General features: G+C 37.8%; 1 long non-coding RNA gene across 3 annotated transcripts in view; it reads right to left on the bottom strand.

Annotated features, from left to right (window-relative positions):
* LOC129527371 (uncharacterized) overlaps positions 1-25,654 on the bottom strand; it is a 203,001-nt gene that overhangs the window by 90,032 nt on the left and 87,315 nt on the right. The window contains exon 4 of one of the 3 annotated variants that reach the window (XR_010131583.1): positions 3,484-3,560. The exons of the other annotated variants lie outside the window; for them this stretch is intronic. This is a non-coding gene — a long non-coding RNA (uncharacterized lncRNA). Of the gene's footprint in view, positions 1-3,483; positions 3,561-25,654 lie in introns of those variants that run through there. 3 annotated transcript variants of the gene reach the window in all.

The following is a 25,654-nucleotide window of genomic DNA, read 5'->3' as shown; positions in this document are numbered from 1 at the left end:
CAGGTAATGCTAAATATTCGAAGCTAATGACCATTATTTTCAAAAAGGGTATTGACAATGACAGCCAATTATCATCCAGTATTGCCCTGGACATTTTAGCCAGTGGAACATGTCAAAAAACAGAAGCATTAACATACAAATGTTAGAAATTACCACTAAGAAGGTACAATTAATTCCAGATTGTGTGGTTGTATTCCACATACAGACACAAAACGTATAGATGGAAAAAACAGAAAAAAAAAATGTGATATTTCCTACCTGCAAGTTCGTTATTATTCCCCTTGGCCTGTCTGTCAGCATTTAGATATTTAGTTATTGTCAACAAAACTGCAGCCTGGAGAGACCACTGTGATATACACCACAGACCTGAAACATATTCCTCAAAATTTCACGTTTTAATATTTTCAAGGGTCCTGGAAAATTCTATCCCGTCTTTTACATGTATTCAACCACCAAGTCTCATTGAATATACATTTCCACTGAAGCTTGTCATTTTATCCCTTATCCTCTCTTATGTGCACAATTATACTTACCTCCTAACTGCTGTTTTGCCTTTAACCTCCCTTGCCTTGAATCCATCCTCCTCACAAGTCAGTAAACACAGATCTGGCCACAGCATTCCCCAACTTCTGACCAAACACTGTAGCATTGCCTATACATTTATCTTACTAACATATTTTCTGTTTCAAAATTTGATAACATAGGGTCATACACAAATCAAAAGTCAGGCTCCCCTTCTCTTGTAATCTTGTATTTATCTTATTAGAATGATAGATCAATAGACAGATAGGCAGACATGTATAATATAAAATATACGATTAAATTAAATGTCCCTTTTATGTTCCCTGATTTTCTAGATGCAAAACTGTGTGTTTAGCAAGAATTCCTGGAGGAGATCATTAATAGCTATGTGAACAATTTGTAAGAATTTTTTTAAATAAGGAGTTAGAAAACCTGATAAAATTGTTTTACATTGGACACAGAAATCCTTGGATCTTTAAGAGACTTTATATATGTGTGTGTATACACTTTATATATGTGTGTATGTGTGTATACACATACAAACAACCTGCTATACTTCCTACAATCCATATGTATTTATGAGCAACAATTCTGTACTTTTGAACATAGCACCCTTGTTTAGAACAGTAGTTCTTAACCTTGCCTTTACATTTGATTATCCTAGGGAGTTCTAAAAAACATTGATGCCTGAATCCCATCTCTATAGATTTTGCTTTAATTGTTTTGGCCTGTGGCTTTGACCTTAGGAATTTTAAAGACTGGGTGATATGATTGTGTTGCTAAGCTTGAGAACCACTGCTTTAGGATCTTGCTTCTTAAAATCCTTGAAAATAGAGTGTATAAATTCTTAAAGATATTTAAATTGGTGTGAACTGCCATATTTAAGAAATAAAAGTCATGACCAAGAAGTCTCTAGATATCAAAATATCTTCAAGAGCATAAGGCAAATGTCAACTCTGGTGTGTTGCATAAAAGCAGACTAAGGTGCTACTCACAAACTCTCTCATTTGCCTCTTTTGTGGCTTTCTCTGATTTCCAGTGAAGCTACAGAGATTACATGGAGGTGAGGGAGAAAGTTTGGTGTCCTCAGTCATCTGGGAGGACTAACTGAGCAAGCCTATACAACACACAACAGAATAAATGAACAGTGAATATCAGTTGACATCTCTCTAATCTCCATCAAAAACTGTGTAATCAATATGTGACGCATCAGCCGGGCATGGTGGCTCACTCCTGTAATCCTAGCACTTTGGGAGGCCGAGGTGGACGGATTGCCTTAGCTCAGGAGTTCGAGATCAGCCTGGAAAACATGGTGAAACCATGTTTCTACTAAAAATACAAAAACAACAACAACAACAACAACATAGCCAGGCATGGTGGTGTGTGCCTGTAATCTCAGCTACTCATGAGGCTGAGGCATGAGAATTTCTTGAACCCAGGAGGCAGAGGTTGCAGTGAGCCCAGGTTGTGCCATTGCACTCCAGCCTGGGTGACAGAGCAAGACTCTGTCTCAAAAAAAAAAAAAAGAAAAAAGAAAATATCTGACGCATCTCTGTTGGGAAATGTCCTTTTGGGATGTCCCTAGAGCAGGAGTCTGCAAACCATGGCCCATGGAGCCAAATTCAGCCCACCCCTTGTTTTAGTACAGCCTTTGAGCTAAGAATAGTTTTTAACAATATTATGAGGTGGTTGAAAAAAATCAAAAGTTGGCTAATTACATGAAATTCCAATACCAGTGTTTATAAATAAAGTTTTATTTGAACAAAGGCATGCTCATTTCTCTCCCTATTGTGTATTGCTTCTCCAGTGCTACAGTGACAGAGTACAGGCATTATGACAGAGACTATATGGCTCGCGAAGCCTAAGTTACTTATTATGAGTTCCTTTACAGAGTAACTCTGATGACCACTGATGTAAAGATGTTTAGGAAATAGCTGGTTTTCCCTAGAAATCAGTATCTAACACATTTATCCTATTCTGCCCTTATTGTGCCAAGAAGAAATCAAGCAATTAAAGAGTAGTAACTGCCACTCTCAATTTGAGCAAAATAAAGTTGATGAGCTAACAACAAAATTTCAAAGAAGAAAAAAGTCAGCATAATTTGTCTTTCAAAATAAAACAAACAAATATAAAATCTTCAATAAATTAGCACACCTATTCAGATAAAAGCATCAGAATCTGGGCATTAAGAACATCTTTCTGCTAGCAAATATATTGTTTGGCAAATGGACCAAAAATATATCTAAAAAACAAACTAGAAACTGAAATAGCCTAGATAGAAGGTACAGATAATCATACTAATAAAGAGAACACCTTTTAGAAAAAGAATTCTTATTTGGTATTGATTGACACGTGTATAACATTTTATTGGAAAGAAATATAATGGATTATCTAAATTAAGTCTAGACGTCAAAAACTATTTCACATTCTTCTCGCAGGTAAATCCATTAATAAGAAACATTATTGACACAGAGAATTAAAACTTCTGATTTTGCAGCAACGCCCCATCTCAGCTGATTCCAAATGGATATGGGCGTTGCTGAGTCATATGTATTTTACTGATATCCTAGATTCATGTGTGTAACACATACTGATGAACTGTGGTAGATGGCACTTGGCAAATTAATTCTTGAAGACATAAGATCAAGTCTTAAATCTATCACTCTGTAGCTTTTTACTTGTAGCAAGTTACCTAGCCTATCTATTGAATTCATATATTTGCAAAATAGAGCTATCGAATGTACATGTGGTGAAAACTAAGTTAAAAAGTAAAAATAAGAAATACAAGAAAATGTTCTATAGAGAGTAATAAATGCCATAATTTTAATTTAAAAACAAGGCAAATATCTTTTTAAAAATATTTTAAATATTGACAAAATAATTTCCCACCTGTGTATTTGTGGGTATCACTGATGGCAGAGAGGAAGCAGTGGAGCTATACACAGATGCCAGAGAGCCTACCTTTTCCAGACTGTGTCAAAAGACCTCCTTATCCTGTGCTTTATGAGTTGGGTTTGGTTAACAGCCCCAGCAGCAGACTAAAGAGAGGAAGAAAAGAAAAGCCTCAGGTATTCTTAAAGATTAAGTTTCATGGGTCAGCTTGGCTATGCTATGATGTGGAATTTTTTGGTCCAACAATAGTCTAGATGTCACTGTGAAGGTATTTTGTAGATATAATTAACATATACCATCACCTGACTTTAAGTAAAGGAGGTGAGTATTGATAGTGTAGGTGGGCCTCATTCAATCTGTTGAAGGCCTTAAGAGCAAAAACTGAAGCTTCTTAAAGAAGGAATGCTGCCTCAAGACGGAACTATAGAAATTGTTCGAATACTCCAGCCTGCCAGCCTGCCAGCCTGCCCTATGCATTTCAGACTTAAGATTCTAACATCAACTCCTGTCTGAGTTTCCAGTCTGCCGTTCTGCCCTACACATTTAGGACTGCCTAGGCCCTGCAATCACATAAACCAATTCCTTAAAATAAATTGTGTGTGTGTGCGTGTGTGTGTGTGTGTAACTGTCTTAAATAATTCTTATAATTATCTATCTATCTATCTATCTATTTTTCTATCTATCAAATACAAAGAGATGTCTCCTACTGGTCTGTTTCTCTGGAGAACCTGGCCAATACAATATTGGTTCCACTGCTCTGACTCTTCTGCAAGGTCAATGCAGGCATTTCCATGCCTCCACCCTAGTCTCAGTTCCCATTATGTGGCCCTCTTTACCTCTCTTCTCAATATGCACTTCCAGTTACTGCTTCCTCTCCTTTCCCTTTTAGCCCTGGTGGTGATAAGAGAGCGCGCCTGTTCATAGTCCAGATATTCTGCATTATATCTTTTGATTTCCTTCCATCTTAGGCACATAGTTGTAAACGTGTCTTAATTTACTTCTCTTCTAAATATCCTAATTTGAGTATCTTTAGTTTTCCCACTTGAATCTGGACTGATACAGCACTTCACAGGTGGTCAGAATAAAATAAAGTCTCCATAAAATGTTGAAAACAATGGCTGCCCTATATTAATGTCCTCAACAAAATGTTAGCCATCGTTAGCCTAATTGTGCTAGTTTAATCTTCATTGCAGTGGTTTCTCGACATTCAATTTCTGCACTGATAAATATTTTTAAAATGTTTAAAATCCCCCTCATCTTTTCTAGATCCTGTAGTCTTTCTCCAGGGGATGCCAGCAGCATCTTGGCAGTAATTCAAAAGCTGCAGCAGCCTCAGGGTCAAAGATTCTGCCTCTCCAGGGGCCGGGGTCACTTCGGCTGTTCAAGCAGGGCCAGTTCCCTCCAGGCAATGTGCGGGGAAAATTATCTTTTCAGAAGCAGAAACAGGGAAAAAAAAATCTCTTTCAATTTTACTGAGATGAGAATGAAGGTGGTGTGCAATGATCCACTCTACTTTATTCAACAAACACCACAAGATAAACCATTTTGGCGAAGGAGATAAAATATTTTCATTTTGAGCCCCAGAAAATTTATTTTGTGCCAAAATATGGGACTTAGTAAAATAAATACATTCTTACATCTGTGAGGGAGTATCTGTGAATTCTTCTTCCTCATCCACGACTCTGTGACAGCAACACGTACATCCCCACCTGCCTATCCAGGCTCTAGTAACCATTTTCCATACTGCAGCCAAGACAGGCAGTCAGGCCGCTTTCCTGTTTCAATGTAGTTTAGAGAAAAATAATCAAAGCTCCTTACTCAGGTTGTAGCTTATCTAACTTCCAACCAATCAGCAGCAAAAGACCCAAGAAGCTATTAAGCATAAATCCCTGCCTTGGGGGCTAGGGGATTCCCTAGGACCCCACATTCACAGTTAGATGTAAACTTCACCTGATAGTGAACTTTTCCTCATTTTAATGCTAAAAATCATGCCTGGCAGTGGAGATTTAAAATGCCAATGTTGGCTGGGCACAGTGGCTTACTCCTGTAATCCCAGCACTTTGGGAGGCCAAGGAGGGTGAATCACGAGGTCAGGAGTTCGAGACCAGCCTGGCCAAGAGGGTGAAACCCTGTCTCTGCTAAAACATACAAAAATTAGCCGAGTACGGTGGTGAGTTCCTGTAATCCTGGCTACTCAGGAGGCTGAAGCAGGAGAATCACTTGAACCCAGGAGGCAGAGGTTTCAGTAAGCCGAGATTGCACCACTGCACTCTAGCCTGGGAGACAGAGCAAGACTTCATCTCAAAATAAATGAATGAATGAATAAATAAAATGCCAGTGTTACATGCAAAGTATGCAGAAGCCTGTGGAGCCACCGTGCAAGCGCTAAAGAAACCCCTCCTATACAAACGTTGATGAAACCCTTTCCTGTAGAAAGGCCGCTTAAAACTAAACCACCTCCTATCCTCAGAGAACAGCCCATCCTTTTCCTTTTGTGGTGCTGGCTCCCTTGTGCACAAGCTCAATACAATTTAACTTTCACTTTGCTGCCGTATCTGGTGATCTTTCTGATTCTAACCTGGGAGATTATAAGAACCCAGGGCACAATCCCAGTAACAAAGCTTGAGTCATGTTCCGAAACCAAGGATCTTCTCCTCAGCTTAACATTTGTTTCCATTGTTGACAGGATAAAATACAGGTTACTCAGTATGACCTCAAAATACATTTATAGCCTCATGTTCAATTCAACTCAACCACTTGGAGCTCTCTGGGCATCTGGGTGTATTTTATACTGTTATTATTTGGGATGTATGTTTGCTTAAATTTATTTCTCCCTTATCTTTGTAGATCTCCATGTGTCCATCCCTGGCTTATCTGTCCAGCTCATACTGCTGTTTCAAGTTTCAGTTAGGTCGAAAGGAAGCCTCATCTGTTCCCCAAATTTAAGTAGATACATATTTCTGTGTTACCATAGCTCAGGATCCTCAGCCTACCTTCCTGTACTATGCCTCATCCCATCCCTGAATATTATAATTGTTTTGGCATAGAGTGAGCTTTGGATAAAACCTTGGCCAATTAATGGACAAATAAATGAATGAAGAAACAGGGGAGCCAAGAAATGTAAATGAATATAGACTCTTCTTATTATTATGTTATTATCATTATTATTATTTATTTTTTTTCTCTACAAAGCTGTTCATTGGTAAAATTTTGAAAGCCTGGGGTGGGTCTGACAGCTTTCTCGTCTCAGTAAAAACCCCTCAACTCATACCGTTAGTCTCTAGCTAGTCCTCAGAATTCAACCAGCATTCCCTGAAAGCCCTCATTTGCATGTCTTTGTTCATGTTCTTCTTTAACCTGGTATTACTCGACATGCATCTTTCAAAGTCTATAGAAAAGCAATTCATCATTGGCCTTTACCATATTCTCTACTCACAATTAATCTCTATAAACTTTCTTATCCTATTAAATGTAGCTAATACTTGAGAGAGGTGATATAATCTAATGACAATTAGATTTGAGTGATGACCTAGCCAACTTTGTAACTTTAACTGTGGAAAGTAGTTTGTTCTCTCTGAGCCTTTGGTTCTTCATCTGAAATGTGGTTACAATCTACTTATTTTGCCTCTGGGTTATTAAGACTACATGCAAATCGGTGTGTGAAATAAATTAGCACAACCCTGGCATATAGGGAGGTAGTGAACATTTATTATACATATACTCCTTGAAATCAAATGATCCTAGAAATTTGTCAATCTAGTATTAAATTTTGAAATAAATCTGTTTTATTTAAAATAATTAGCTATATAAAGTGTTTTACATTTTAAAATAAGCTTTACATTAATGATTCTTTATAAATGTCTTTTCTTTAAAAACAATGATATAGTAATTGTGTTGGCAGCCCAGCATTTTGGAAGTACTAGTCTCATTGAAATGCAATTGCCATCTGCTTGCTATTCACACTTGATTCCCACTTGCTGCTTGACCTCTTTTAAACAGGCACATCCATTTTCATCTTTGAATTTGTTTTATGAGGTCACTGACTGCATTAGCAATGTGTGTGACCAATGGGGAACGCTTATGACTGAGAAGGGCCAAATGAGGGAACAGCAGTTCAGCATCTTTAGGGCCCATGATGGGAAGAGGAAAAGAAGAGACGAGACAGGAGGATAAAAAAAGAAATTAGGTTCTCAGCCAAACCCACAAAGAAGAGATTGAATCAATTTGTCTGGAACCTGATCAAGATGCAACAACCTTTAACCTTCAGCACATTTAGGGCAGAGTTTGCTGCAAAATTCCAAATGGCTTTGCTAGTAAAAGCAATAGCTGATTATGTAGCCACAGGTTTTGTTGTTGTTGTTGTTGTTGTTGTTGTTGATTTCCAGTCATTTTTATTACTATAACAATTGAAATTTCAAATATTAAAGTCAGGTTGTTCTTTGAGAAGTAGAGAAAAAGAACACCAGAAATGAGACTTTCCATCTTTCTACTTACTATATTAGAATATTTCAATGTACCCAACAATAAAATCTTACTTTTCCAATTTGGTAACAGGATAAAAGGCAAGGTGCTCTATCTGGGAAAAAGAATCAAAGGAAATGTTTGATAACAAATATATTCTATAGTTTCTATCTAAAACAAGTGAATAATTTGGTGATTATTTGGCGAATATGATTTATTTAAAAAGTGTATTGATGATACTCCAATGGATTTTATTTTGGTCTAGAAAATTCTGAAAGATTGCCTGCCTTAATCAAATCAATTAGGTAATTTCTAAAACATAGATTTATTTTTGAAACTATATATATTCTTGAAATTATCAAAGTTGTTTTGTTTTTGCATTTCATCATTGGCAAATTATTGTCAACAGCGGAAACCTTCTTTGGAAGAAAAATGGAAACCTTATATAAAACCTTATATAAAACCCAAATGTGTGTATATATATATATAAATAAATCAGAATTATATATATTTGTAATCAGAATATATATATATATTCTTTTGTAATTAGAGCCATTTTAAATGAAATAAGGGAGAGTTCTTGAATTCGCATATGTGAAAACAATTAAAATTCTACTTCATGTCACTGTGAGTAAAGAATCCTAACCTAGAAATTCAAAAAAGTTGTACAACAATGGAGCAAATTTAGAATGTTTAGACTTCTAGTCTAATGCCCTTTCTGAATATGTTCAAAAGGAAGTCCCTAGATAGAATGCATCAGGCTCACCTCGTGCACATGTCAAACATAAGCTAAAGTTTCCTGAGCCCCATCTTAGATTCACTGAATCAAAATCATCCACAGCCCAGGATTTTATTAGGTCTCAATATTATTCTTAGTGTACTTTGAAAATTATGAAACAGTCTTCTTTTTACTCCAACAGAGTCTCCTTTAATCCTTTTTGAATGTTTTGTAGGCATTGCATTAAACTTGCTTTCTTTCATCTATTTACTTACTTCACTATTTTGTAATACTTATTATGTGTTGGGTATTGATTGTACTACGTGCTGGTCATACAATATTAAGCAAAACATTCAAGGCCTCTTCTTTCATGAGGAATTACGTAGACCGAACATTAATGAAGCTACTCAAACAGTTTGACAGGTAACCAGTAAGGCTGTTGCAATATTTTTCCTGATAAAGGAACAATTAGAAGCAGTATGTTAAATTGTAGCACTTACCTAATAGTGGTCTCCCTTCCCTAGAGTTTCCTGAGATAATTTGCAGTAGTTTACATGGTGGTATGTTAATATGCCTTTTATTTCTAGTAATTCCCCATTGATTTTTTTTTCTTTGTTTCTTCCTCTTTTTTTATTGCCACCAAGAACTTCTGTTTCTTGGTCGCAGTGGCACTACATGAGTTACCATGGTAACAATGCATTTTGGAGGATAACAAAAGTAAATATGCATGTACTATGTAAGCACATCAGTTGCTAATTCCTGGAGGAGGGCTGAAATTGTGTTTAGCAGGCTTTTGCTTTGAAAATGGTCCAAGTTTTGTTTTTAAATATATTTTCTTAATTGAATAGTTGCAGTTTATTAGAGTCAAGAAAGACGCTTTTTAACAGCCATGTACAAAGGGTCAGAGAGAATAAAATGTATCCTTTAAAGACAAACATGATTTAATGAATTTAGTAGAAGGGACTAAATTAGTCATGCTAAAAAAGATCAAAATGACATACAATATTGTGTACTCCAAAGAGACACTTTCATTGATTTCTTAAATTCGAGGAACAGAGACATAAATACAGTCAGTATTTATTTAGTATAACATTCTACATCAGAAAAATAGAATAAGATAATGTGAAAGCCCAAAGGATCCTGGGAAGCCATCCAAGTCCAAGGTAACACAGTGAGTGAGTGGTAAAGCTTGACCTTGAACTGATTCCTTCTCACTCAAAGTTCATTATTTCCCTCCATGAAACTTGGAGTGCTGCCTTTTAGCAAATAGGGTGTAATAACCAATGGTCCCATTCCCTGTTGTTTCCTTAGCCTGCTGCCATGGCCACCAGCTCATCACCTGTTACCTGTAATATTCCAACATGCTCCAAATTCTTTCCCCAGCCTTCTTTCCTGACCTCCCCAATCTATTGCCACACTTCTAGGGTAAAATGTCAAGTTTTCAAAGCACGTAGCATAGTGCAAACTGTTTGGTTTTGCTTTTCAAGGCATTTCCTATCGGGGACCCAACCTTGCGTTGTAGAATAATCTCCCACTGTTTCTCCAGTTAGCCCCTTGGTTCCACAGCTATCAAACTACTTGCTGCCCCTTGAACACTCCAGTTCTTTTTCCTGTTTCTATACTGTTGCTCAGCCAGTCCACTTTGCATAAGATGACCTAGCATGCCACGCCCTCATGCCACCCTTAGCATGCTAGAAACACTATACATTATTTGGCACACTGTATAGAGAACACCTTGTCTTCAGTATTTCTCTTGAATTAATCCACAGCACTAGCATAGCTAGCTGTTTTTGCTTTTCAGATTATATGGCATTTTTTACACCTCCTCTAAACATTTCACCATGTGGTAATTAGGGATTTACAGTTCCATCTTTTCCTCCTGACTGTGCTCAGGAGCAAGTACCACGTCTGACTCATTTTTTTTGTGTCCAGGGACAAGCACAGGACCTAGAACAAATGATGGTGAAGGATGGAGTGAATGGCCAATGCTTCTGAGATATAGCACTATTGTTCTTGACACCTGCCAAGCAGAAAATTGTACATAAAAACAAACAAAAATTCTTTTATTCTGTCTCTTGCAGCAGACCCCAGGAGGGTATGCTGATGGGTAAAAAATGAAATATTGCTTCACCTCCCACCTCATGATCTAGTTATTTGTAATGGACCTATTCTCCCAAAGTAGAAGTTACTGCAGACCTGTATGAAATACTCAAAGGAATGACTGGCTTTGCTCTTTGTATAATTTGCATTACTACACAACTGCATTGGTAAAGCACTTCTCATACAAAAAAACAGTTTACTGACTATTTTTATAGGTCCAAATTATGTCATTTGGAATCACACACTTTAAATTTTCTTCTTCTTCCACATAAACACATTTTAGTTCTGCATTCATCTTAATCTTATCTATTGTCCAGACTATACTCTTAGCCCCATCAACTCTTTATCATTGGGCATAATATCTAGCTAATTCACCACTATGATTGCACTCTCTGTAAGCAACCCATTTGGCAATGTTTCCAGTGACTAATTACAGCTGCAATTATATGTTCTGAACATTTTCTTATTTGGTTTAAGAGAAATAGGGCTGGGCGCGGTGGCTCACTCCTGTAATCCCAGCACTTTGGGAGGCCGAGGCGGGTGGATCATGAGGTCAGGAGTTCGAGACCAGCCTGACCAACATGGTGAAATCCCATCTCTACTAAAACTACAAAAATTAGCCGGGCATGGTGGTGGGTGCCTGTAATCCCAGCTACTCAGGAGGCTGAGGCAGGAGAATCGCTTGAACCCAGGAGGTGGAGGTTGCAGTGAGCAGAGATCGTGCCATTGAACTCCAGCCTAGGTGAAGAGCAAGACTCTGTCTCAGAAAAAATATACATTGTTTTGATGACAACATTATTAAATGACAATAAAAGCCAGGCTTTAATTTTTTTCTATCAGGGCCTATGCTAACTGTGTTACATATACTGTGTCATTCAAACCTCCAAGATACAATCTGAAGGAGATACACTGACCTAAGTTAACAGATGAGAAAACTGAGCCTCCTACACAAGTGTCTTGCCCAAGGCCGTAACATTCCGAGGATTCTAACTATATGCTGTTGAAACTATATGTTGTTTAACATACAGTTAAAACTATAAACTATATGCTGTTTTCACGGAAGATTGAAAGCAACTCCTAGATCTTCTTTGTTCTATTTACTGTATTTTTTTTTAATTATGAAAGCAAAGTCAAATATTGTGTTAAAATCATTAAATTACTATGCTATAGTTCCATTTCAGAGATTCAGGGGTATCACTGAAATCCAACAAGGATGTGGATATACAGGATTACACAGGTAAGACATGTTATAAATGCCCAGAAGAATGAATTCTGTTTCCTCATACATTCTTGACTAGTATAGGTTTGGCGCAATACAGTTTGTATATGCTTTGTCTTCTGTGGCCAAGGCAGCTTTCAAGAAGCATATTGAAAAATTATCATTTTGATTGTGCTACAAAATATATTTTTCATCTACAATATACAATGCTGAAGTGACGACTGACCTATGAAACCTACTCCTGGAAATCTGATGATTGTTTCAGATGGAAGAGTTGAAAGATAATTTTGCAAACTGTAACTGCCCTGGAATTTTAAAAGTTTTGAGTCAACTTTGACTTCCTGAAGTATTTCACACTCAGAAGCAACGAAATGATACTCTTAAACATTTATCCTTTGTTCAGACACAACGATGGCCTTCATCTCATAAAAATAAAGCACAGTTAATATTTACTTTCAACTGAAAATTTATCATTTTCTTTTGAAACTCCAATTATTCTATCTGCAAAAGATGTAACTGAAGGCAATAAGTAAGTAAATAAATGTCAGAAACAAGGCTGAATACGCAGAAAGTCCCCTGGTAAGGTAAAACAAGGCATGAGATTTAGAATTGCTGCCTTCCAATGGAAATCTTTTAATAAGTTATAGAAGGTGGGTGAATGAGCAAAAATAAAAATAAAAGAGAATAAAACATAATAATCAATAATAATCATAAAGGAAAGAAAGGCAATAAAATAAACTGAAGGTTCTCTGTTTTTCCCATTAAAACTAGGGCTAGCAAAAAAATCATATATGATTGTACACTAATGTACATAAAATTCTACATTCCACTTCAGCAGATTCCAGATTTCCCAGAGCTTTCTGATATACTTTCGGGTGCGTGTTGTTTGTGTATGTGTATGTGCGTGTTTCAAGCTATTCTTTGCAGTAAAATATAAATACAGTTGTCTCTTGGTATCCATGAGAGATTGGTTCCAGGGACCCCCATGGATACCAAAATCTGAAGCTGCTCAAGTCCCTTATATAAAATGGTGCTGTATTTGCATGTAACCTACACATATCCTTCCGTACACTTTAATCTCTAGATTACTTATTCAACCAAATAAAAATGTAAATGCTATATATTTTAGGTTGGTGCGTAAGTAATTGAGGTTTTTGCTGTTACTTTAGTAGCAAAAAACACAATTACTTTTGCACCAACCTAATAGTGTTTATACATATTTTCATTGTATTAATTTTTATTTCTGTACTTTTTTTAACTTTTTGAATATTTTCAATCTGCAATTGGTTGAACCTGCAGATACTGAAGGTCAACTGTATAAGTTTTATCATCCAGATTTTACATATAAGGGAATTAAAGGTCAGAAATGTAACATATCCAAGACCATCGAATCAACAAAGTTGGAGATTTGACTTTCATACCAGCTGATGTAACTGCATGCCTTCCCCATACACATTTTAAACTGTCAATTTTGTAGATGTGTGTATGTTTGTGTGTGGCTTTGTGTGTATGTGTGTGTGTGTTTGCAATGTGAGAATAAGAATTGATATACAACAAGCAACATTTTGTATTTTTCTGTTTTCAAAACAAACATACACAGAAGATCATTTAACCACTAATATATTGGAAAGGTATTAATTTCAAATAGGATGCAGTTAAAGTGAATAAGATATGTATTCATGATCATGTTATAGTAAACATACACCGCTATTCTACCTACTACTCACCACTTCCTGTCTCCTTGACCCCATTTCTTATTCAGCCACTGCTGTGGCAGCCACTCTGCTGGAGAAGCTGGCGGTACCTCCTTGCGGTCTTAGTTTCCTATCTCCTGTGTCCCACCTCAGGGTTTCTCTGACATCAAGGCACAGAAATTCAGCACAAACTCACTCAGCACCCATGGCCCTGCAACTCGGAATCTCATGGATCTGAGTAGTGCCTGGATCAAGAATGCTTTCTAGCAGGTCCAGACTGTTGCAGGCTGTGTCACCACATGACCCGGTCATTCAATAATGCTAGAGTTATCCAGGCTGGATAAGATTGGTGTGTGGAATCTCTGGAAACCTCCAATAGGAGGTTCTTAGATGAGATTCCTAGGACCTGGAAAAAATCCACGCCTTCGACAGAGGAGAACACCTCAGAATCTGAAAAACAGCTCCCGCCCTGATGCTGGGCCCTGGCAGAGACAAAGAGAGACTGAAAATGATGGAAATTAAGTGTCCACATGGACAAAGCTGCCCATCATGACTTGTCATGAGGCCGAGCAGGTGCAGCAGGGGTCCACCATGGAAAGCAATGGACATGTTATACACAGGCTGGGACCATACTGATTTGGAAGGTGAGCATAAATTATACAAAGATGTGGCCCCATCTTCCACATCAACTACCTGTGTCTCACCAGTGCTTCCCTTGACTCACATACCTCCCCAGCCAAAAGCTTGTCTTTGTTTTTATGACCAACTAATGGAAGAGGAAAAAACTTAAACCTGGTTCACAAATGGGTAAGTGTGATTAGCTGGTGCAGGCCACAGAGGGACTGCTACTTTACCAAGGGCCACCCAGGGGTGTTCCCGAAGGACAGTGATGAAAAACTTTCCAACGAGTGAAGCTTCGTGTAGCATAGCTAGTGATCAATTTTTTATAAATAGGTAAGTGGCCTGGGGTGAGAATACACAGGGAGCCCCTGGTGAATGGTTGGCTGGTGAGTAAAAGACTGAGAAGGTGCAAGACTGATTGGGATTGGGACAAAGGAATTTGGAAGAAAGGTATGCAAATGAACAAAGAGAAGGCAGCACAAAGTTCGAAAACGTTTGTGTCACGCGTTAATGCTCACAGAGTATCCACTGAAGAGAAGGCATCCAGGTAAGACATGAATACAGCTCACCACACAAGTATTAGTGCAAGGGCCCATGAATGGAATGGCCTTAGCAGCAAGGATGAAGGCTAGAATGGACCATACACCCTGGGCTCCCTCCCAACAAGTATGACCAAATAACTGTTAGCCCTTAATGCCTAAAACAAGCAGCAGAGCCCAACACTGATCCCTCAAGATGATACTCTCTCTTTAATGAACCAATAGCCATGTAATGACAGGATAATTACTGGAAATCTGCACTGAAGAAGACAGTCATTATTTACATAAAGGTTTGCCTTTTCTGTTTGCAGTGCCTATGGAAGCACTATCAACCAAATACTTGTCAAATTCCTAATGTTTTCATGACATTCTGCACAGCATGTCTTCAGACTAGAAGACAAGTTTGTGGCAACAACTGTGCAAAAATAAACCTGTGACTGTAACCCTCATTCATTACATAAAATTAGAAAACCTTGGTAGGGTTTAATGGCCTGTACCTGTAATCTCAGCACTTTGGGAGGCCAAGGTGGGAGAATCACTTGAGGCCAGAAGTTTGAGACCAGCCTTGGCAACAAAAGGGAGACCCCATCTCTACAAAAAAAATTACTCAGATGTGGTGGCACATATTCACAGTTCTGGGTACTCGGGAGGCTGAGGCAGAAGGATTATTTGAGCCCAAGAGTTTGAGGCTGCAGTGAGCTGTGATTGTGCCACTGCACTCCAGCTTTGGCAACACAGTAATACACAGTCTCTAAATTTTTTTTGAAGTAGACAACCTCAAAAAATAGTGCAATAATACATTAAAGGTTTAGCCAAAGCACCAGCTAAGGAACAAGTCCTTGAAGGATTCAGATGCCACACTCCTATATGTGATATTTGCAGAATCAACAGCTCTAATGTATAGTCCAGAGAGGATAGAATACATAAGCTCAGGAACCAAATTGTGGAATCAGGAACAACTCTTTTTACCTTTATTCAGTTTGACCTAATTTTATTTATTTGACTCAATTAAGGAAAACATAAAAGTATGCTTTTCATCCTCATGACCTTAGGCAAAACTATATTAGTGTTCTTGATCTGGGATGAGTGGAGGGGATCACTTCCACCAGAAGAAACAATATGTTTTCCACTGAATTTGAAGCCAATGCTACCACCTAATCACTTTGACATTCTGTCAGCAGTCCAACAGGCAGAAGTATTGCTATTCTGACAGAGGTAAATGCCTCTGATTAGAATGAGCCCCAGTCATGCCACTGGGTTGTCTTTTGGTGCTTCTGTGCCTGGTAATGTTAATGTATAGGAAATTATAGGAACCACAGCACAGCAAGAGCAAGTCAAACATTGGCTCAGACTTCTCCTTTCGGGTAAAGAGTCAAGAGTGACCCAGCTCTAGGACTAACATCCTACAGCAGCAGAAATGCTGGGCAAAGGAGAGTGAAATGTAAGTGCTGGAGTAGACAGATAATGAATTTTGTCTCTGTATCAGCCACAGCAGTGGAGTTAGCAACTTGTTCTACCAAACCTTCTCTAATGTTTTGCAGAGCCTGGCTATATTAGTTTTGCATTACTACAAAGGAATACCTGAGACTGGTTAATTTATAAAGAAAAAAGGTTTAACTGGCTCATGCTTCTGCAGGCTATACAGGAAGCATGGTGCCAGCATCTGCTCAGCTTCTGGTGAGGCCTCAGGGAGCTTTTACTTATGATGAAGGTGAAGCAGGAACAGGTGTGTCACATGGCAAGCGAGAGACTGGCCAAGTGAAAATGTGGGAGGAGACAGGCTCTTTTAAACAACCAGCTCTTGTTGAATTCATAGAACAAGAACTCACTCATTACCTGAGTATGGCACCAGGCCATTCATGAGGAAACTGCCTCCACGATCCAAACATCTCCCATCAGGCCCCACTTCTAGCACTGGGGAATCACATTTCAACATGAGATTTGCATAAGTATCCAAATTACATCAGCGGCCTTCCTGATAGCTACTCTAGGAGAGACTGAAGTCAATGAAGGATACAGGCCAATGTGAGTATTGCAAAGTGCGCTCTTCTTGACAGCTCTTACTGTGGCCACTATTGAAGCAACCAAATTCATGCATGTTTCATTAGCTTCTCTGCAATGCAACTTTGTTTTAGACCAATGCCAAGGAATTCTTTCTTCCTATCCAGAGACTTCTTTGATTTCACCACATGGGATGCCCAAGAGAACTCTAATGATTTATGCTGGTGCGATACAGAAGTATATGGGAGTGAAAGCCTTGGGGATGTTTTGACCAATGCATGATGGAAGCTCACAGCTAAATGCTATTCATTTTTGTGCTGAGCAGTCAGTTTTCTGAGAAATTTCACCAGCCTCCTCAGAATTTGTGACTCAGCATGAGTGGCACAAATAAATGACCAATAGTGCATATTTATTATGCATTATACATACGAAAAACCATATGTTATTGGTTTTCCTTCTTTCTTGGTTACATTACTAGGTTTTTTTACTCCTGTGCTCTGGGATTATTTCCCACACAGACCACCAGCTTGCAAGCCTTTCATATGAGGCTCTGATTTTAGGGAACTTAGATTAAAACACTTGTATTTAGAAGTGTCTTTTAAAAATTATGCATATATATTCATGCATAACTTTCATTTTGCTGTTGGCAGTGGAAACTTTATTATAGACTCCACTGTTTGTACTCCTAAGCTCTATCAGAGTATCTTCATTGAGAACTTGGCATTTGACATAGTCTCGGGTACATGTTGACTTTCAATAGAAGTTGTAATGGTGTTCTTTTGTGGACCAATCACATCCATTTTCCAAATGAGTTTCTCTGTCTTGTCTTAAATGGTGTATAAAAACATGTGGCTTATAAATATTAGGCTTTGGGTAAAAACTAATACTGTGGATTCAAGGGGAGTAGTATGGGCCTAGCCACTGTAAGAATTTTATCAGATCCTATTTCATTAGCTGATAATTGTGTGTGATCCTATGTACTTGGTGGATGTGTATTCAATCTCTCTTGCCCTGTACAACACTTTGAGTTAGCCATTATGATGAACATATCCAGAGTAACACATTTAAATGCAGAGATGGGATTTGAACCCAGACCTTTGGACTCCAAAGACTACGTTTTTAAAATTATAATGTATTCTGCCTATCACTAGACCACATTCTATTCCGGCAGTCTAGCTGTGAGGCATATACAGGGATGTAGAGAAGGTCACAGTCAACACAGTCATGCCTGAAGGGTATAAAAAAGGCTTGTGCATCAGAAAAATTACATCACATTTCATTCGAATAACTTGCAGGTCGACATTTTATAGAATATATAAAATGGCAATAAAATATAATGGAGAAAATAAAGATAATTCATTTTCTCAGAAGCACTGATCATCAGGAAAGGCATATTTTCTTTTTCTCCTTTGTACCAAATGGGGGAATTTGTTCAATATTCTTAATTTACATAAAATATACAATGCAGTTAGACACCTTAAGTGCTCTTTGCATTTAGTTCATCACTATAAAATTGTTTCCAGAAAGGAGAAACTTCTCCGTGTATTTTATTTACATTTTTTCAAGTCCAACTTTGAAGCCGCTGCATGAATAATTCATCGGGCTTGATGTTTAACGACTTTGTACAGGGTTTTTTATTTCAAATTTTCAGTTGGTGCACACATTTGCCACAGACTTGTCAACAATCACTTGAGGATTCACCTACTTTCCCCCATAAAGCAAGAGCTGAAGCTCAAAAGAGTCTTCCCTCATTACACATGGGCATTAGCCATTTCATATCATACTGAATGGACAACTAGTCACGTTTGCCGTTTTCCTTTAATATTTACCGTGGAAGTCAATTAGGTTTCAGTCACAATGAAACAGTGGCTGTAATCCACACAGAAGCAGCTCAGTGGAGTGGAACAGTGCATGGAGAAAAGTAAGAATGCTGAAATAATGGATTTAATAAGGAAGTGACTGTAGAAGTACCGGAATGCTTTAGGAAGAGATGCCTCAGTGCTGGGCACAAGAAATTAAACAAGAGTGTGGCTCTAAGTTGCCTCATAATAGTCCAGCTGGACTGGACTTCAGATGATACTTGAGGGCTTTCTCCTGACATTTTAAAACTACGTACTATACCAGCTATAGTTACACAAAGTATCTTATAAAATGTCTTTAGGATTAGCAGTAATCACATCCATTTATAACACCAAAGGGCAACACGGAACAGTGGTAAAAAGCCTGGCTCCACCTCCACTACACAGTAGCTACATAACCTTAGAAATTAAGTTGAGATATTTGATTCTTTCTTTTCTCAGCTATAGCCCAGAGGTCATGAAAAACAATGTATTGAGTTATCGTGTTTTTTAAAAAAATGATTTATCTATGCAAAGCACTTCCTATTTTCCTGATACATAGAATGCTCAGAAATAAGAACTATAAATCTATAACTGCTAATTAGCATTTTATAAATCAAGTTTAAGGTAGGAAACAAATAATTTGGGGGAAAAAATTGGGATACACTGTATGAACCCTAAGAGAATATCATTCTTACAACTTAAGACAAATATGTCTTAAACTAGGATACTTTAGCAGTATCCTAGTTTGATGTAGAAATTGTGTACAGTACTTTTTGAAACAGAAAAGTTCAGACTCCTACAAATATTGTGATCAAAGTCTGTAGAGGCCTAGGCATCCACATTTTTACAAAAGCCCTAAAGTAAGTCTTACAAATATTCAGTCTGTTTTTTTTTTTTGTTTTTTTTTTTTAATTTTTTTAATTTTTGAGACAGAGTCTCACTATGTCACCCAGGCTGGAATGCAGTGGTGCTATCTCGGCTCACTGCAACCTCCAGCTCCTGGGTTCAAGTGATTATCCCACCTCAGTCTCCCAAGTAGCTGGGATTACAGGTGCATACCCACCATGCCTGGCTAATTTTTGTATTTTGTTTTTAGTAGAGACGGGGTTTTATCATGTTCGCCAGGCTGGTCTCGAACTCCTGACCTCAAATGATCTGCCCTCCTTGGCTTCCCAAAGAGCTGGGATTACAGGAGTGACCCACTGCTCCCAGCCTTTACTCAGTCTTGAGAACAGCAGAAATAATCAATAGTAATAATTATAATTATAGTAATGATAGATATTTTTATTGAATATAAATTGCTGGGGCCTATGCCAAGTAGTTTAAATATATTATCTCACTGAATCTTTCCAGTATTTCTGGTCACTTTATTAGTGGGTAAACTGAGGCTCACAGAGGTTAAGTAATTTGCTCATGACCTCAGAATTTGTGAGTGATTTAGATGATATTCACACCTGAATCTACCAAGTCCATAGATGGCAGCCACTCCTACTGGGTGTAACATGACCCTTGTTCCATGTTGGGATTTTTTCAGTGATAGAGTTTGTTTTCAAGCTCTCCAGACTTGAGCAGTGAGAACTAACACTAATCATGTGCTTGAGCTCTGTTGGCTTCAAGTATACCTTTTCATATTTAATATGTGCCCATCTCATTTGAATCCATGACAAAAAAAAAAACAAGCTGGAGGAAATCTATGGGAAATCATATACATCATGTCTTAGTCCTTGAATCTGGAGCTTGTGGAATCTGGAGCTTAAGTGAAACTGATTTTAAATTAATATCTTTCAAACATGTTGATCTCTCTCTTGAAATATAAAATACTTAGCATTCTATTTACTTCTGCCTGATTATTTTTATATTTCCAAACTCAGTTCACTAATTACCTTGTCCGAGTAGTCTTTCCTGAACTCGCAAAAGAGTGGAAGTTTCCAGTGTTCTCATTATATCCTGCACCATACCTCTGACTTTGCACTAATCACACCATAATTTTCTATTTCCCATGATGTTTTGAGCAAACTAGATACTTGCACATTGATGCTTTTAGAAAGAGGAAAGGAAGAGAAAATGGGTAAAAGGAAGGGAAACCTGGATTCATGAATGGAATATGTGAAAGAAAGACCTGTAAGTACTAAAGATAGTGATTTCTAGGAAGCTTTGAGAATCAGGATTAGGAATATAAAATGTATCATAAATGTGTACATTAACTTAAGTATAGACAATGCTATATATTTTTGTACGCTGCTAAATTTATTTTGCAGTGATTCCTTTGAAAACATTAATATCCACCCATTTCACTTACTTGTGATGACACATTATGTGCTACTAGAATGAGCTATAAGGAATCAAAGCTTCTCTAAAAGCCAACAGTCTTTACAGAGGAGACAGACACCTGTGCAACTAAGCAGGACCTCTGATGGAGTTAAATGCCAATGTTTCATTAATCATAGAGTTCAGTTTAGCAGACTTACAGATGCTCAGGTATGGCAGGAAGCTGAGAGAGAGAACTGCAATTTTCTCTGGGGTCAACAATAAAGGAGAAGTTCTCTGATGTGAAAAGGGTAAAAGTTTTAGAGAAAGAAACATTCAGAGTTAAATCTCAATTCCGCTTCTTTTCTGGTGTGTGGTTTCTAGTAAGTTACCCAACTTCTTTTATCTACAGCTTGGTCTGCAGTAAAATGGACAGTAACACTTAAAAGCTTTTGTGAGGAAGGGAGACAATATTAGTAAAATAACAAGAATATATAGACAATCAGTAAGTGAAATCACTGTTAGTTGTTACATTAAATAATACTATCAGTCAACATCAGAATGTACTTTTGAATGTCCACTCCTGCCGTGTATGTGTGTGTGTGTGAGGGAGGGAGGGGAGATAAAGAGAAACAGAGAAGGAAAGAGAGAGAGAGAGAGAAACAGCTGGTCTAGTGTGTTTCTAACCCACCCTGCATTCATATTTAATGATAATTCCATTTCACTTTTTCTAACTGCTGCACATTTTGAGTATGTGTGTGTGTGAGCGTGCACGTGTGTGTGTGTGAGACAGACAGAGAGAGAGTGAGAGAGAGATGTGTAAGCTAAATGAGATTGATGGAGAAGATGGATTCCTAAATTGTTGCTAATGATCTAGACATTTCACTGTTTTGTCAACAAAGCCCTATTGTTGAAGGCAATGTTTTCTCACTATGTCAATATCTCTGCCATGTTGTGTTGATATTAATGGAACTGCCAGGAAAGGAATTTAATTAATCATTTCCCAGAATAACTACTGTCAGCATTCATCTCCTAGCTGAAGGCATTCAGCCCAGTGAGGAGGGTCTCTCAGCACATGTTCAGGCCCCTTAGTTATGTGGTGAGAATATATTTGTATAAGGCTGGTTGAGATCCTGAGAAAGAAATTAAGTTTGGTCTCTCAGATCTATAAACAGGGTATGCTTTGTTCCACAAACAATTATTCAGATTACTCTACTGTGCCGCTACTTTGCATGATATTGTAGCAACAATTCTGCTCTATGATAGACCAGATAGGATAATTACGTGAATCTAGGAAGGACACAGCATTTAATAATACCCTGTTTCTGGTTGGGTATGATGGCTCACGCCTATAGTCCCAGCACTTTGGGAGGCAGAGGCGGGTAGATCACTTGATGTCAGAAGTTAGGGACCAGTCTGGTCCACATGGTGAAACCCCACTTCTATTAAAAATACAAAAATTAGCTGGGCGTGGTGGCGTGCATCTGAGGTCCCACCTACTTAGGAGCTTGAGGTGGAAGGAACCCTTAAACCTGGGAGTTGGAGGTTGCAGTGAACCAAGATGGCGTCACTGCACTCCAGCTTGGGTGACACAGCAAGACTCCACCTTAAAAAAAAAAAAAAAAATTGTTTCCTCTAAAAAAAAAAAAGTGCTTAAATCTTTAGTATATTTTACATTTTGACAACTCAAAGAAGGAGGGTGAGAAGTGTGCTCTCTCTCTGCTTACTCTTTTTTTTTTTTTTTTTTTTTTTGAGGCGGAGTCTCACTGTCGCCCAGGCTGGAGTGAACAGTGGCACGATCTCGGCTCACTGCAAGCTCCGCCTCCCAGGTTCACACCATTCTCCTGCCTCAGCCTCCTAAGTAGCTGGGACTACAGGCGCCTGCCACCACGCCCGGCTAATTTTTTGTATTTTTAGTAGAAACAGGGTTTACCCGTGTTAGCCAGGATGGTCTCCATCTCCTGACCTTGTGATCTGCCCGCCTCGGCCTCCCAAAGTGCTGGGATTACAGGCGTGAGTCACCGCGCCCAGCCTCTCTGCTTACTCTTTTATGCTTCAAGAGTAACTGACTGGGTTTCTTTGCAGAGTCCTGGCTGGGCCACGTTTATTAGTGGGTCTTGCTCTTCTTCCATCAGTGTGGTTGAATGCTCACTAAAAACAAGGACATGCCCTCCATGGGACAGGGTCTTTTCTACTTTATACCTTGTTATTCTCCTGGTTTTTGTCTTCTGCTCCTGGTGTAAATAAACAAGAAGCTGCTAACATACAAAGTTTCAAATTTAAGCTTAGGATGAACAAGCCCCAAATTGGAGTGTGGGGTTTATATCCTTTTGGCAAGTATTATTTTGTTAGATAATAAGGCATATCCTCCAGCTCAGTTTACCAGTGCTCCGGATGAGGGTGTGAGGCAGATGCTCAACTAATCATAAATTAGTACCTTGATTTCATATTTTCTTTCATGTATCTTTCCCAGGGATTGTATGAGGAGGAGAGAAGATGGGCTAATACAGAGTTACATATTACTGAATCAACTGAATGCAAGTGGATATCTTCCCAAACCTACCTTACCTCCCAAAAAGAGCTAAAATAACTAACTCTTGAAATGAAATTATCTCCCCCACACATTTCATCCAATTACAGGATCTATTTCTTCCTTATTAAAATTATTTTGTCTTAGTGTGAACTCTCTCATAAGTTAAAACCTTCACACAAACCCAAACATTTCCCAGAAGGAGACTGTAATATGTAAAGAGATTTATTAATTTGTGAAAAAACACTGAGAGCTCAGCTTTCATTATTTTCTATTTAAATCATTAAATATGGGCACATTTTTGTCATCTAGTGACTAGCAGCAGGATAGAAGGAAAATTTTCTTATACCATCTGTGAAAATAAATGCACACCCAGGTCCCACAATAAATATATGTATCTTTGAATAAAACTAAAATACACCCTATAAAAATAGATAAATGAAAGCAGCAATTGTTTCTGTGGTGACTGCTTCACCAAAGCTGTGTTTATTTTTCTGTCTGCTTTCAAATATTCTGAAATAATAAGAGAGTGATTCTCCGAAGCTTCAAGTTCCATATGTTTTCCTGCGATAACTAAACTCTGCGTGGAGATGAATGAATGCATGATGTTATACATTGGAATTTACTTGGCAAGAGCAGGAAAAGAAAGAAAGAGTCAGTTTAGTGTTTCTAATTGTCTGCAGAGCTGAAGGTTAAAATTTGTAGAAGAAAATAGTTACAAAGGACTAGAATTCAAAGGCGGCACTGGGGGAGAGAAATTTGAAGTAAATAATGTATCAAAACCAGTCTGGAGTCTTCTCTCTAGGAAGTGTCCTGTGTGGGATCTAATTTTAGGAGAATCATTTACTAAGTTCACGGAAGAAAATAACTTTCTTGAATAATTGTGATTGAACAAGGCAAGAGCCCTTAGGTGGGGAATAAGGGACATCATTGGTGGGATAGTGAAGTCTTCCCCACCATTATATTAGATAGCCATACCTACAGTCACACCACAAAAAGAGGTGAAGTAAGGCAATAATTTGGGGAGGATAGTCAAATAAATATTTCTTCCCTGTATGTCTGTAAGGGTAAACAATGTAATTTTGTACTTTTAGCATCTCTCCATGCAATACTTTTTCAAAATCAAAAATTACACACAATTTTATCTGCAGTTACATACAAACTTGGCCAACTAAAATACTATAAAGAGTACAAAGAAAAAGTGAGGCTCATTCAGAGGAAAAATAAGAACAAATAAGTGGTATCTTCCAGATAGATTAGTACAAACATACACAATAATTGTCATATAAATCTGTTTTGTTCCTTCTGGAAATATGGATGAGGGTCCCACACTGGTAATAGAAGTTGTGGTCTTCCAGAATGTGGCTGAGATGAGAAAGGGTGGGCAAAAGCAAGTAAAAATGCCACAAAACTTTCTTACCATTTTCAAGTTATCTTTATCTTAATTCATCATTTACTTGGTTGTTTTAAACTTTTGATTATTTTCCAGAATTCTGACAAAGTTGGTTCTAATAATGCTTGTTTGTCAATATTTGTGTGAAAGGATGTCTGCTTAGAACTGCATACTCTGCCATTTTGCTCAATAAGTTATCTAGTTATGTTTTTTCTGTCATTATTATTTGTTTTTATGACTGCATTGGTTCAATTGAATTTATATTGTTTCAATTTTTAATAACTTTATTTTTAGAGAAGTTTTAGATTCATAGCAAAATGAGTGGAAGGTACAGAGTTCTCATATATTGCAATCATATCCATAATTCAAGGCCCAGTCTCTATTGCTCACATGCTAGAAATTCTTCTTCAGTTATTTCCAGCAGATGAATACTCATATACTATCCTGAAGTTTAGAGTTACATAGAAATGTATCTAAGTTCAATAAACCCATTTTACCAAAAGGACTCAGAATTCCAAAGAAGAGTGCTATTCCAAAAATGTCATGGTTGCAGAGCAAAAAATGGAACCCAGATAATTTGATCCTTTGTGTACCTTATAGCTACTTTTAAATTCTTGGATTTATTCAAACATCATCACTTTAGCCCTCGTGGTTTGAATTTCATTATGCATAATTCTAAATTACATAGATTATATTTTCACTGTTTTTGTGGTTAAATGGCAGTTGGACTGGACTAGTTCAATATACTTCAATATCTTTCTTGCCCATCTGTAGCTTGCCACACTGCACATTTATTAGGAGACATTTTAACTACTGGGAGTTTATTAAATAGCTTTATTAAAGAATAATTTATGTACCATAAAATTCTGCCCTATT

Source organism: Gorilla gorilla, chromosome 18, assembly GCF_029281585.2.
Source record: "Gorilla gorilla gorilla isolate KB3781 chromosome 18, NHGRI_mGorGor1-v2.1_pri, whole genome shotgun sequence".
NCBI lineage: Eukaryota > Metazoa > Chordata > Mammalia > Primates > Hominidae > Gorilla > Gorilla gorilla.
Note: the sequence above shows the minus strand (reverse complement) of the source record. Positions and strands in the feature narration are given on the sequence as shown.